At 57.3% G+C, this 6,000-nt stretch overlaps 1 protein-coding gene across 1 annotated transcript in view; it reads left to right on the top strand.

Moving 5' to 3' along the window:
• Positions 1-6,000, top strand: part of SND1 (staphylococcal nuclease and tudor domain containing 1) — a gene marked incomplete at both ends in the record, with an annotated part of 40,622 nt that overhangs the window by 10,851 nt on the left and 23,771 nt on the right. The window lies entirely within an intron of this gene.

Below are 6,000 nucleotides of genomic sequence, written 5' to 3'. Positions count from 1 at the left end.
CCCCCATTGTAGACCCCATTCCCCCATCTCAGATCCCATTACTGACCCTATTCCCCCATTCCATGTCCCAGACCCCACTCCCCCATTCCAGATCCCATTACAGACCCCATTACCCCATTGCAGACCCCATTCCATGTCCCATCCCCCATTACAAACCCCATTCCCCCATTACAGATCCCATTTCCCCATTCCAGTCCCCCATTCCATGTCCCATTCTCCCATTCCCCCATTACTGACCCCATTCCCCCATTCCCCCATTACAAGACCCCCATTGCAGACCCCATTCCCCATTGCAGACCCCATTCCCCCATTACAGACCCCGTTCCCCCATTACCCCATTCCATGTCCCATTACAGACCCCATTCCCCCATTGCAGACCCCATTCCCCCATTGCAGACCCCATTCCAGACCCCATTACTGACCCCACTCCCCCCTTCCCCCATTGTAGACCCCATTACTGACCCCACTCCCCCATTGCAGACCCCATTCCAGACCCCATTCCCCCATTGTAGACCCCATTCCCCCATTGCAGACCCCATTCCCCCATCTCAGATCCCATTGCAGACCCCATTCTCCCATTCCCCCATTCCGTGTCCCATTCTAGACCCCATTACCCCATTCCAGTCCCCATTCCATGTCCCATTCTCCCATTCCAGACCCCATTACTGACCCCATTCCCCCATTCCCCCATTACAGACCCCATTCTCCATTACAGACCCCATTACAGACCCCATTACAGACCCCATTACAGATCCCTTTCCCCCATTACAGACCCCACTCCCCAATTCCCCCATTCCAGACCCCATTGCAGACCCCATTCCCCCATTGCAGACCCCATTCCAGACCCCATTACAGACTCCACTCCCCCAATCCCCCATTGCAGACCCCATTCCAGACCCCATTCCCCCATTCTATACCCCATTCCCCCATTACAGACCCCATTCCATGTCCCACTGCCCCATTACAGACCCCATTATCCCATCTCAGATCCCATTGCAGACCCCATTCTCCCATTCCCCCATTCCGTGTCCCATTACAGACCCCATTACCCCATTCCAGTCCCCATTCCATGTCCCATTCTCCCATTCCAGACCCCATTACAGACCCCATTACCCCATTCCAGTCCCCATTCCATGTCCCATTCTCCCATTCCAGACCCCATTACTGACCCCATTCCCCCATTCCCCATTACAGATCCCATTACAGACCCCATTCCCCCATTACTGACCCCACTCCCCCATTGCAGACCCCATTACAGACCCCATTACTGACCCCACTCCCCCACTCCCCCATTGCAGATCCCATTCCAGACCCCATTCCCCCATTCTATACCCCATTCCCCCATACCAGACCCCATTCCTGACCCCATTCCCCATTACAGTCCCCATTCCATGTCCCATTACCCCATTACAGACCCCATTCCATGTCCCATTCCCTCACTTCAAACCCCATCCCCCCATTCTCCCATTACAGACCCCATTACAGACCCCACTCTCCCATTGCAGATCCCATTACAGACCCCATTCCATGTCCCATTCTCCCATTCCAGACCCCATTACTGACCCCATTCCCCCATTCCCCATTACAAGACCCCATTGCAGACCCCATTCCCCCATTGCAGACCCCATTCCCCCATTACAGACCCCGTTCCCCCATTACCCCATTCCATGTCCCATTACAGACCCCATTCCATGTCCCATTCTCCCATTCCAGACCCCATTACTGACCCCACTCCCCCATTCCCCCATTACAGACCCCATTCCCCATTACAGACCCCATTGCAGACACCATTCCCCCATTACAGACCCCATTCCCCATTACAGACCCCATTACAGACCCCACTCCCCCATTGCAGACCCCATTATTCCATTACAACCAATAGTGCTGTGCTACGGTTGCTCCCCCCTCACCCTTTATCCCAACCCCCCTCCCCCCCATATAGGAATTTGCCCCCCGGCCCCACAAGCGCCGCAGCCCCACGAGCCCAATTGATCCTATTGATCCTGAATCCCATCGATCCTTCCTTAATTAACACCGTGCAATTAATTACAGACATGGATGGATGCTCCCCCCCCCCCCCCCCCCAAACCTTCCTCCTCAGGGCTGTGATTGGGGGAGGGGTGACCTGCTGACACTGCAACCCCAAATGGGGGGCAGCGGGATCTGTGCTGCTGCATTGTGTGCATGGTGTGCAAGGTGTGCAAGGTGCTGCTGCGTGGTGTGCATGGTGTGCATGGTGCTGCTGCATGGTGTGCATGGTGTGCAAGGTGCTGCTGCGTGGTGTGCATGGTGTGCATGGTGCTGCTGCGTGGTGTGCATGGTGTGCATGGTGCTGCTGCATGGTGTGCATGGTGCTGCTGCGTGGTGTGCAAGGTGCTGCTGCATGGTGTGCATGGTGCTGCTGCATGGTGTGCGTGGTGTGCAAGGTGCTGCTGTGTGATGCTGCTGTATTGTGTGCAAGGTGCTGCTGCATGGTGTGCATGGTGCTGCTGCATGGTGTGCATGCTCTGCATGGTGTGCATGGTGTGCAAGGTGCTGCTGTGTGATGCTGCTGTATTGTGTGCAAGGTGCTGCTGCATGGTGTGCATGGTGCTGCTGCATGGTGTGCATGGTATGCATGGTGTGCATGGTGTGCAAGGTGTTGCTGCATGGTGTGCAAGGTGTGCATGGTGCTGCTGCATGGAGTGTAAGGTGCTGCTGCATGGTGTGCATGGTGTGCACGGTGCTGCTGCATCATGTGCAAGGTGCTGCTGCATGGTGCTGCTGCATGGTGTTCATGGTGTGCAAGGTGCTGCTGCATCGTGTGCATGGTGTACATGGTGTGGAAGGTGCTGCTGCATGGTGCTGCTGCATGGTGTGCATGGTGTGCAAGGTGCTGCTGTGTGGTGTGCAAGGTGCTGCTGCATGGTGCTGCTGCATGGTGTGCAAGGTGCTGCTGCATTGTGTGCATGGTGTGCACAGTGCTGTGGTGCTGCTGTATGGTGTGCACAGTGCTGCTGCATGGTGTGCAAGGTGCTGCTGCATGGTGCTGCTGTATGGTGTGCATGGTGTGCATGGTGCTGCTGCATGGTGTGCAAGGTGGATGCAACATGGATGGATGCTCCCCCCCCCCCCCCCAACCTTCCTCCTCCTTCCTCCTCAGGGCTGTGATTGGGGGAGGGGTGACCTGCTGACACTGCAACCCTAAATGGGGGGCAGCGGGATCTGTGCTGCTGCATGGTGTGCACGGTGTGCAAGGTGCTGCTGCATTGTGTGCATGGTGTGCAAGGTGCTGCTGCATGGCGTGCATGGTGTGCATGGTGTGCAAGGTGCTGCTGCATGGCGTGCATGGCGTGCATGGTGTGCATGGTGTGCATGGTGTGCAAGGTGCTGCTGCATTGTGTGCATGGTGTGCATGGTGTGCAAGGTGCTGCTGCGTGGTGTGCATGGTGTGCAAGGTGTGCATGCTGCTGCAGCATGGTGTGCATGGTGCTGCTGCATGGTGTGCATGGTGTGCAAGGTGCTGCTGCATGGCGTGCAAGGTGTGCAAGGTGCTGCTGCATGGTGTGCATGGTGTGCAAGGTGCTGCTGCATCGTGTGCAAGGTGCTGCTGTATGGTGCTGCTGCATGGTGTGCAAGGTGTGCAAGGTGCTGTGGTGCTGCTGCATCATGTGCAAGGTGCTGGTGCGTGGTGTGCACGGTGTGCATGGTGTGCAAGGTGTGCAAGTTGCTGCTGCATTGTGTGCATGGTGTGCCTGGTGTGCAAGGTGCTGGTGCAAGGTGCTGCTGCATGGTGTGCAAGGTGATGCTGTATCGTGTGCAAGGTGCTGGTGCAAGGTGCTGCTGCATGGTGTGCATGGTGTGCATGGTGTGCATGGTGCTGCTGCGTGGTGTGCATGGCGTGCAAGGTGCTGCTGCATGGTGTGCAAGGTGCTGCTGTGTGGTGTGCATGCTCTGCATGGTGTGCAAGGTGTGCATGGTGCTGCTGCATGGTGTGCATGGTGTGCCTGGTGTGCAAAGTGCTGCTGCATGGTGCTGCTGCATGGTGTGCAAGGTGCTGCTGCATGGTGCTGCTGCATAGTGTGCAAGGTGATGCTGTATCGTGTGCAAGGTGCTGGTGCAAGGTGCTGCTGCATGGTGTGCATGGTGCTGCTGCATCATGTGCAAGGTGCTGCTGCATGGTGTTGCTGCATGGTGTGCAAGGTGTTGCTACGTGGTGTGCATGATACTGCTGCATGGTGTGCAAGGTGCTGCTGCATGGTGCTGCTGTATGGTGTGCAAGGTGCTGCTGCATGGTGGGCATGGTGCTGCTGCATCGTGTGCAAGGTGCTGCATGGTGTGCACGCTGTGCACGGTGCTGCTGCATGGTGTGCAAGGTGCTGCAGCATGGTGCTGCTGCATGGTATGCATGGTGCTGCTGTATGGTGTGCATGGTGTGCACGCTGTGCAAGGTGCTGCTGCATGGAGTGTAAGGTGCTGCTGCATGGTGTGCATGGTGTGCACGGTGCTGCTGCATCATGTGCAAGGTGCTGCTGCATGGTGCTGCTGCATGGTATGCATGGTGCTGCTGTACGGTGTGCATGGTGCTGCTGTGTGGTGTGCAAGGTGCTGCTGCATCATGTGCAAGGTGCTGCTGCATGGTGCTGCTGTGTGGTGTGCAAGGTGCTGCTGCATTGTTTGCATGGTATGCATGGTTTGCAAGGTGCTGCTGCATGGTGTGTACGGTGCTGCTGCATGGTGTGCAAGGTGCTGCTGCATGGTGTGCATGGTGTGCATGGTGTGCAAGGTGCTGCTGCATTGTGTGCATGGTGTTTAAGGTGCTGCAGCTTGGTGTGCATGGTGTGCATGCTCTGGTATGTGCTGCTGGTGCAACACAGCACTATGCAATGCAGCACAGTGCAAAGCAGCACAATGCAAAGCAGCACAATGTAATGCATCAGAATGCAACTCAGGACAATGCAAAGCATCACAATGCAACGCAGCACAATGCAAAGAAGCACAGTGCACTGCAGCACAGTGCAACGCAGCACAGTGCAATGCAGCACAATGCAAAGCAGCATAGTGCAACGCAGCACAGCAGAATGCAACAATGCAGCACAGTGCAACACAGTGCAGTCGTGCAGTGCAGTGCTTGGCAGTGCAGCTCACCCCACATGCACCCCCTAAGCCCCCCATCCCCCCATATGCTCCCCCAATGCCCCCTATCAGCACCCCATATGCCCTCCATGTCCCCCAGCCACCCCATATGCACCCCATACTCCCCCTATGCACCCCATATGCCCCCTATGCGCCCCATACACCCCCTATGCAACCCATATGCCCTCCACATGCTCCCCCTATGCCCCCTATCAGCACCCCTTATGTCCCCCACCCCCCCATATGCCCCCTATCCCCCCCCTATATACCCCATACACCACCTATGCACCCCATACACCCCCTATGCCCCCCCTACGCTCCCCCTATGCCCCCTATCATCACCCCATGTGCCCCCCATCCCCCCCATATGCATCCCATACACCCCCTATGCTCCCCCTATGCCCCCCATATGCTCCCCCTATGCCCCCTATCAGCACCCCCTATGCCCCCCACCCCCCCTATATGCACCCTATACACCCCCTATGCACCCCATATGCCCCCCCTATGCACCCCCTGTGCCCCCTATCCCCCCCATCTGCACCCCATACACCCCCTATGCACCCCATATGCTCCCTATTCCCCCCCATGCACCCCATATGCACCCCATACACCCCATATGCACACCATACACTCCCTATGCACCCCATACACCCCCTATGCCCCCCCTACGCTCCCCCTATGCCCCCTATCATCACCCCATGTGCCCCCCATCCCCCCCATATGCACCCCATCCACCCCCTATGCACCCCATATGCCCCCTATCCCCCCCCATATGCACCCCATACACCCCCTATGCTCCCCCTATGCCCCCCATATGCTCCCCCTATGCCCCCTATCAGCACCCCCTATGCCCCCCACCCCCCCTATATGCACCCTATACACCCC

The sequence above is a fragment of the Excalfactoria chinensis genome, unplaced genomic scaffold (assembly GCF_039878825.1).
Source record: "Excalfactoria chinensis isolate bCotChi1 unplaced genomic scaffold, bCotChi1.hap2 Scaffold_332, whole genome shotgun sequence".
NCBI lineage: Eukaryota > Metazoa > Chordata > Aves > Galliformes > Phasianidae > Excalfactoria > Excalfactoria chinensis.
This window is presented reverse-complemented; position numbering and strand designations above follow the sequence as displayed.